We start from the raw sequence: 9,224 nt of genomic DNA, 5'->3' as shown, positions 1-9,224 counted from the left end.
TTATGAGGGAAACATGTCTGCTGTTTTAATTATCCAGTTTTTAGCTGCACGTGACATCCAAGTGATGAGCACAGCGGGGTTTGGAAACGATTCAAATCCACTATGTGAAGACAATGAGGTGGTTTTTAGTCCGAACCCAAAATACATCTTTCTGTCAGAGAGTAGAGACCTCAGATGCTACAATGCCCAATTAATGAATTTTCACAGTTCTAAACACAGGGAGATAATCTGATCATTGTTAGTTGTTGAGATCTCTTTAGGTAGGAAAACAGTGCATTACTTCATTCATTTAGCTGGATGCATTGTATACTTTCAGATTCTTATCATGTTTCCATAGTTTTTTTCTAGGGAAAGAGCAGTAATACTGCACCATCCCTATATTTAGGTAGCCTCAATAACTGTTCAATGTATTATCAGCATTACCATGACGACTTTTTTTTCTATTTTACTTTTTAGGTTAAGCATGGAGAAGAATCAAGGCATGAAGGACAAGAACCTCGTTCTTGGCTGGTCTGCTTCCATACAGTACACTGATACAGGCTGCTTGTTTCCTATTTATTTAGTCTAACTTAGAAAGAAAGTCTGGGATAATAATTCACCTCAGTTGCACTTTAGTCAGCAGAATGTATCCAGAAATGGCTCCTTACATTTCTTTAGGACATTGTCACCTGTACTTTAATTAGTAATCCATGTCTTTACAGTACAGCCACTTACAGTACAGTCTTGTTTCTGTCATGAGAAAAGCACCTGCAGCCTAAAACAACCCCTTCAAAATCTACTGATGTGGACATTGGGGTGGGTTTTTTTCCCCTAGCCAGTGTAACATATTGGGATAAAACGTGTTTCGTTTGATGTTGCAAAGGAAAACTGGTCCAGGGACTGAAATGTTATGGGGACCTGTGTATTGGCACAAACAATGGAGTTTACTGCAAAACATTTAACTCACCACTGATAAGTTTGGAATACAATAATAATCCTGCAGACACCCCAAACGCTACTGTGTGTGTGTTTGTGTGTGTGTCTGTAAAGTGCCATCAGGTTGCCACCGACTTATGGCAACCTCAGCAAGGGGCTTTCAAGGCAGGTGAGAAGCAGAGGTGGTTTGTCATTGCCTTCCTCTGTAGTCTTCCTTGGTGGTCTCCCAAGTACCGACCCTGCTTAGCTTCCGAGATCTGCCTAGATCGGACTATATCATGCTGCAAAACACTATAATAGTGCATTCCTAAGGAGAGTTACTCCAGTCTAAGCCCACTGAAATGAATGGGCTTAGACTGGAGTAGCTCTCCTTAGGAATCACTGTTGGTGATTAATAATGGTAGATGTTTTCATTCACGTTTTGTGTTGATTTTTGAACATTTTGGGTTCAAAATATAGATTTCATTGGTTCAAATTTAAAATAAAACAATAACTTTATAATGGAACAAAACAAGTGTGAATTTATTCAGTATGCAAAAGGGTGAGGCGGGAGCAAAATCTACTGAAAAGAAACATTTGACCTCATGTGAAAGCGTGTCTTGGCTCAGGGAGTTTGAAACAGGCTCTCGGTGTTGTGAAAGACTGATGTCCACCACCACAAACAGAGATTTCCTTTTTTTTGGGGGGAGGTGACATTTTCTAAGGAGAAGAACATGCTCTTGAAGTGCAATCAACTCACAGTGACCCCTTTCTACAGGGCATTCCAGGCATGAGATGATCAGAGGTGGTTAGCCTTTGCCTTCCTCCTTGTAACAACCCCAGTCTTCTTTGGTGGTCTCCCATCCAAGTTCTGACCATGGGTGACCCTGCTTAGCAACCAAGCCCTGATGTGCTGTGGCCAAAGTGTACTAACCCCAAGAGTTGTTAAAATTTGGCCTGGAATAGTAAAAAGGGTGTGTGTGTGTCCCTTTCACAGTGTTCTTCATATTAGGCTGGCTCAAAATTGGTCTAAAATGTATTGGAAACACAGGTCTTTTATGCATGGCTGTTTCACCGTCATTCCCTCCGACGATTTCGGGTCTTTGTGTTGATTATGCAGGCCGTTTCTGACCGTCAGAGGTCGCCTCGCTCTCCCCCTACCTTTCCCCACGTTTTCAAATTTGAGATAAAACAGGTCCCTCCAAAACACGGGGAAATGCAGGGGGAGAGTAAGGCAACCTCTGACCATCGGAAACAGCATGCATAATCAGCACAAAGACCCGAAGTCATTGGAGGGGTGACAGCGAGTGAAACGGCCATGCATAAAAGATCACAGAATTCTCAGATCTTTAAAGCTTTAGATTGTTTTTCCCAACCCCCAGGCCCTCTGTCTACAACTCCGTAATGGACGATCAAAAGGAACAAATGTTTTGTTTCAAAATGGAGTGCTCCACTGTGCATTTCAGCATGTAGTTCATCGCTTGCTCTTAAACATGCAGTGACTCATGAATTATAGCTTGCGAGACAGTTTCCTCTCTCTTCCTTTTGCTTCAATCATTCCCAGAGCTGCTACAGAGGGACAGCTGATGCCAGTATGGTTCACACTTAGCTATGTTTGGTATCATCAGGGAAGTACACTCTCCTTTCCATCCTGAGATTGGCAAGAAACATGTGATTTATGTGTATACATGTGTATGGAGGAGGCAGACTGTCCTGTACATTTTCCAAATTTCTTGTCCCACCGAGTTCAAGGGACCTTTCTGTTAAGTAAGCATGCGTAGGATTGCAGCCTGGCTGGAACAACAGAGAACATTTTGCCCTTGATAGTCTGCCTTACTAAGCACAGGTACATCCTCCTACATCCATTGAAGTCAATGGGCTTAGAAAGGGTAACTGCCTATGGTTGCTCCGTAAGTTGAAAGTTACATGCTATCCATCCTTATTATGTACTCATATTTACATATAAAGAAAATGGGGGTCTAGGGAAGTCGGGTCCTACAGAAGACCAGGAATGAAGAAGAGGCAGCTGGGTTAAGCAGACTGGCGGTGGGAGATTTTCACAGTACTGGACAAATGCTAGGCAAGAGAGGGGAAGACACAGAGACCGAGGTCAGTCTCCCATTCTCTTCTGCTTGCTCAGTGCTGGCTGGACCCAGATTCACAGGTGAGAGTATTAATGCTAATATGCTGTTACATGGGATGAGAACTAAGAGAAAGTGGCTAAAGCTGCCAGTGGTTTTTCTTCGCTGTGGCTGTGGCTCAGTTTGTAGAGCATCTGCTTGGCCTATAGAAGGTCCCAGGTTCAATCCCCGGCATCTCCAGTTCAAGGGACTAGGAAAGTAGGTGATATGAAAGACCTTTCTCTGCCTGAGACCCTGGAGAGCCGCTGCCAGTCTGAGTAGACAATACTGACTTTGATGGACCAAGGGTCTGTTCCAGTAGAAGGCAGCTTCATGTGTTCATGTGTTCACAGGTACATGACATGCAGAAATCAAGCAGATAAATGTAACGGGAAAGCTTCAACTGCTGGATTTCAGCTTGTCACTTAGATATTAGTTAACAGGAACCCTGCCAGAAAAATATAATGCCTGGCAGCCTTAAGGAGCACTAGTAGTGCAATCCCAAACAAAATTACTCCAGTCTAAGCCCACTGAAATGAATGGACTTAGACTGGAGTAACTCTCTTTAGGATTACACCAAAAGAACAATCCTAAACAGATCTACTTGGAAGTAAATCCCATTTTATTCAGTGGGGCTTACTCCCAGGAAAGTGCTTAGGTTTGTAGCCTGAATCCTGGAATTGTGCACCTTACCTCTACATCATTACTGCGCCTGGGATATTTGGAAGTACCGCTCAGTTTTCCAGCAGTAATTAAATGGATTTAAAAGCATAGTTATGTGTGAATCTTAAATTGGGAGTGTAAATTCATACTTGGAACGAAAGGCCAATGTTTTTTCTTGTGTGGACTGGTTGATTTTAAAGAGATTAATTCACTTCAAGTGGTTTGAAAATTGCAGCTCTAATTCTAACTCGAAATTGTAACCTTAATACCATTTATTTTCACAGGGAAAAATGTAAAATTCTCATATAATATTTTGATATCCAGGGAATAATTTTACCTTTAAAAAATTGCCATAGGGAATCCATAACTATGAAGTCAAAACCCAGCCACACACCTCTGAAAACAACCTGGAATGTCATGTCATATAATGGTCACCTGCCCATGTCAGCAGATTGTCTTTTAAAACCGTCTAAGGAACCTTTGTGAAAGGATGAAGGTTGTCAGCTGAGTAGAAAAAACCTGGAGCTGGAAATGAAAAATTGGTGGTACAGAAATATTTCAGTCTGTAAAAAATCCAATTTAGTTTTAGGATTTGAATAATTCAGTTCCTTCTGCTTCATCTAATCCATGCAACTCAAGTCAGCAAATGTGTTTTACATTCCCTATTAAAATAATGATGTTTACAATCATTGAAAAATATTCTTAACATTTTCCAGTTTGATTCTTGGTTCCTTGTGTTCTGGGAACTCTTTTGGATTTCATCACGTTTAGTTACTTAGAGCACCACCAATACTTTTAGCCCTCTCATTTGTGCTTGCTGTAATCGTTATAATCCGGAACTTTTCAGCAAGAGAATACTGGCATGCAGTTCTGTCCACTCGTTCAACCGGGTTTAACACGCACGGCTCGCTCTCATTAAACTGTAGGGTGTGGTAGGCTCAATGGGTAGAGCAGAGACCTCTTGTGGCAGAAGTGTTATATTGTCGCTTTAGAAGTTCAGAGATTGGACTGGCAAGAATGGTTTTTATCTTCCCTGTTGTGTCCTTTTCGGGCTGCAAGCTCACCCTGGCTGCAACCATAACACACACACAAAATTAAACTCAGATGAGGAAATTGCAAAACAATTATAAAGGCTCTATACACCTTTCATGGCACTGGGGCAGCACAGTACTTAGTTCTGTTACTGCCTCACAAGTGTGCTTAGATTTGAAACCCTAATTAAAGCAGCAGGAAAGTGCAAGATGTGGATAATCAAGGATAGTTTGCCCAAATACTACTTTAAAGAAACAATTAAAGATACCCCTTCCGAGATACTTCTCAATAATGTACTACAGAGAGGCAGGAGTATATGTATCTGAAGGGAGTGTTTTCCCTTGGTTTATTATACACTAATTTAAATGTGTGGCAGTAATGCTATACTGTAACATTAAAATATGAGTGAATGTTTTGAAATTAAAGTTTATATTGTGATATCTGATTTCATACAATAAAGTCAAAAAATCTGCAATTCCTCTATCTTCAACCAAAATCTTCAGCTTGAGTTGCAGGACCAGACATTTCTTCCCTGCAGATGCATAGCCTTAGAAAACAGATGGATTACCTCCTGGAAATTTAAAACATAAATCATAGCATGTGCATCCTATCTCACCCTTGCACAACAAGTTCAATCTGTCCAGAGTCCCTTTCTCCTATTCTGTAAATACTTCAGTTTCTGAATAAATGTACACATCAGAGAGCACAATGTATAGAAGTGGCATCCTCCTTTGTATCTGGTCCAGGCTAGCCTGATCTTGTCAGATCTTAGAAGCAAAGCAGGGTCAGCCCTGGTTAGTATTTGGATGGGAGACCTCCAAGGAAGTCCAGGGTTGCTGTGCAGAGGAAGGCACTGGCAAACCACCTCTGTTAGTCTCTTGCCATGAAAACCCCAAAAGGGGTTTCGGCTGCGACTTGACGGCACTTTACACACACGCACCTCAGAAACATAAATAAAACAGGAACATCCTTGAGTATGTGCAGACTTCATTCTTTGATATCTGCTATCAAAAGATAGCAGAGCTTGAGATAAGCTCTGCCTAAGACTGGAGAACTGCCATTGCTCAGCTGAAGAATCTGAAGTTCTAGTTAAGGCCTTTGGGAGTTGGTGTGAATGAATTCCAAAGCTGTTTCATATGCTCAGAGAAAGCCCATGAGTCTCCTGAATAGACCCTGCTTACGATCATGCTGGAGGCTGCTGGGATGGGAAGCTTCAGTCTCTTTCCCTTCTGGCCTACTTATGGCTGAAGCACCAGCGTTGCGCCATCTCTTTGCTTACCCCCACACGGTGGTTTGTAAGGATCTGGGAAAATGAGCAGGAACCTTGTGCCCCTCTCCCCACCTTCAGAGGTGAGGTGGGTGGCAACCAGAGACAAGCCTTTTTAAGTAGTTGCACCTCGCTTATGGAGTGCCCTTTTGAGGTTTGCCTGGCACCTACATTGCTTTTGTTTCTTTTAGGCACCAGGATGAAACAATTCTGTTCACCCAGGCTTTTAGTTAAGTTTTTTTTTTTTTACGAATACTATTTTAGGGTGGAAACTGTTATTTTAAGCTGTCAGTGGTGTGTTGTTACGGTCTATAGTCTATAGTTTTATATTGGGCTGGGTTTTTAATGCTGGGTTTTAATTAGTATCTGTTAATGCAGGGGTGTCAAACATAGAATCATAGAGTTGGAAGGGACCACCAGGGCCATCAAGTTCAACCCCCTGCACAATGCAGGAAATTCACAACTACCTCCCCCCTCTACATAAGGCCCGAGGGCTGGATCCGGCCCCTTGAGAGCCCTTATCCGGCCCACGAGCCAGCTGAGGCAGCCACCAGCCCACTCTAAATCTGGACTGGCGAGGCATGACCTGGCCCAACCAAGTGACATTTATGTCATTGAGTTTGACACCCCTGTGTTAATGTTTTGTTTTATTTATTTTATTATTTTGTAAGAGGCAGGTGGGTTTCTAGAGAAACAGCACAAACATTTTTAAAATAACTGTCATGATACAGGAAACCTGGATGTTAGATTTGCCTGCATATGATGGATACAAGTCTTTTGTTTTGGCTGCAGAACCATCAGTACGTGGGAGGGCTAAAGGGGGATTAGGCATTTTAATATCAACAGCCTTAAAGGTAAAAGTAGTAACATTTCCTCCCCTTTCTCATTTGGCTCTAGCATTAATGTTGCATTTTCAAAAAGCTGCATGCTTGGTTATAAACGTCCGTATGCCACCAGCAAAAACAAAACCCCATGTGAAGGAAGATTGGACAGGCCTTGAAAACTATATATGGCAATTGATGAATAGTTATCCAACAGCAGATGTCATAGCAGGGGGTGATTTCAATGCTAGATTAAGCCCTGATGACAATACACTATATGATAAATATAAGACATGCCCACCAAATACCGGGAACCTTGATTTGCCTTTTATAAGAATATTTAAGGACTCTAAATGTAACTATGCAGGACATCTCTTAGCACAAATGACTTGTCGGCTTGATCTTTGTATTTTGAATGGTGCTGTCCCTGGGGGATCATCCAGCGGAATATACATACTGGACGGGGGATAGGATGAGCACTATTGATTATATCATGGTGTCAAAGAACTATGCACAAAAATATCACATAAACACTATGCACCAAAGCGAAAGAGATGACTGAAGAATGCCAACAGAATTGGGAAAGCTATTTTGATCATGTTAAAGACAAAAAAGATAAGATTGCTATTTAGATTTTTTACTTAGGACAGAAGGAATTTGTACTTAAAATGAAGAATATAACGACAATGTATAAGATGTTTTCAAACGTAAGATGAAATAGACTCCCCGAAGGAGTATAAACTGTGTGAATGTATGTGTATTTGTTTTTTTTTTCTTCCTGAAAATCTTAATAAAATATTAAAAAAAAACAAAAAACACTAGGCACCAAAGTTTATACTGCAATATATTAAAATATTAAAATATTAAATATATTTAAAATATTAAAAAAACCAAAAAACACTATGCACCAAAGTTTATACTGCAATATATTAAAATATTAAATATATTTAAAATATTAAAAAAACCAAAAAACACTATGCACCAAAGTTTATACTGCAATATATTAAAATATTAAATATATTTAAAATATTTAAAAAAACCAAAAACCACTATGCACCAAAGTTTATACTGCAATATATTAAAATATTAAATATATTTAAAATATTAAAAAAACCCCACTATGCACCAAAGTTTATACTGCAATATATTAAAATATTAAATATATTTAAAATATTAAAAAAACCAAAAACCACTATGCACCAAAGTTTATACTGCAATATATTAAAATATTAAAATATTAAATATATTTAAAATATTTAAAAAAACCAAAAACCACTATGCACCAAAGTTTATACTGCAATATATTAAAATATTAAAATATTAAATATATTTAAAATATTTAAAAAAACCAAAAACCACTATGCACCAAAGTTTATACTGCAATATATTCTGTTAAAGTACCCCAGGGCTTCTGCTTACATTTTTGTGGTTACAGACTAATACAAACACCTGTTGGGTTGCCCAGCAAACGGCCGCCTCCTCCCCGCGGTCCTTTTCCGCCCGCAAGTGGAGCAGCTTCCGCCCGGCCGTGACGTCACGGCACCCGGAAGGGCTCTGCGTTCTCTTCCGGGGCGGCGCAGAAAGGCGTCCCTGGGCCTTCCCGGACTCGCGGCGGGGTGGGCGGCCGCCGTCTTTGCTCGACGGGCTTCTCGCTGGCGGGGTTCCCCCTTCGCCTTCCGGGGTCTCCTCCTGGCAGGTGAGTTTGGCTCTCCCTGGGCAGGTGAGCCCGCCTCTCTGGGCAGCCTCCTTGCAAGGAAACGACCGCAGGCCGCAACCCACCGGTCGGGCTGATCCAGCGGCCCCCAGTCAGCCAGCATGAATGTTGCCATTTCAGACAGCTGCATGCTTGGTTGTAAATGTCCGTATGCCGCCAGCAAAAAAACAAAAGCCCATGTGGAGGAAGGTTGGACAGGCCTTGGAAACTATATATGGCAATTGGTGAATAGCTATCCAACAGCAGGTGTCAATCAAGGAAGATTGCAAGATCTGAGCAAGGCTGTCAAAGACAGGACATTTTGGAGGACTTTCATTCATAGGGTCGCCATGAGTCGGAAGCGACTTGATGGCACTTGACACACACACACAGATGTCATAGTAGGGGGTGATTTCAATGCTAGATTAAGCCCTGATGACAATACACTATATGGCAAATACAAGACATGCCCACCAAATGTCGGGAACCTCGATTGGCCTTTTATAAGAATATTTAAGGACTCTAAATGTAACTGTGCAGGATATCGCTTAGCACAAATGACTTGTCGGCTTGATCTTTGTATTTTGAATGGTGCTGTCCCTGGGGGGTCATCCAGCGGAATAGACATACTGGACGGGGGATAGGATGAGCACTGTTGATTATATCGTGGTGTCAAAGAACTAGGCACGAAAATATCGCATAAACACTATGCACCAAAGCGAAAGAGATGACTG

At 41.3% G+C, this 9,224-nt stretch overlaps 1 protein-coding gene across 1 annotated transcript in view; it reads left to right on the top strand.

The window, feature by feature from the left end:
• Positions 1-8,464: 8,464 nt before the first annotated feature.
• The window catches only part of PHRF1 (PHD and ring finger domains 1), a 37,513-nt gene continuing 36,753 nt past the window's right edge, over positions 8,465-9,224 (top strand). The window contains exon 1 of the mRNA XM_056850887.1: positions 8,465-8,493. The gene's annotated coding sequence lies outside the window, so the exon portion shown is untranslated. The remainder of the gene's footprint in view (positions 8,494-9,224) is intronic.

This window comes from Euleptes europaea, chromosome 6 (assembly GCF_029931775.1).
Source record: "Euleptes europaea isolate rEulEur1 chromosome 6, rEulEur1.hap1, whole genome shotgun sequence".
Classification (NCBI taxonomy): domain Eukaryota; kingdom Metazoa; phylum Chordata; class Lepidosauria; order Squamata; family Sphaerodactylidae; genus Euleptes; species Euleptes europaea.
The sequence above is the reverse complement of the archived record's forward strand: the minus strand, read 5'-3'. Positions and strand labels throughout refer to the sequence as shown.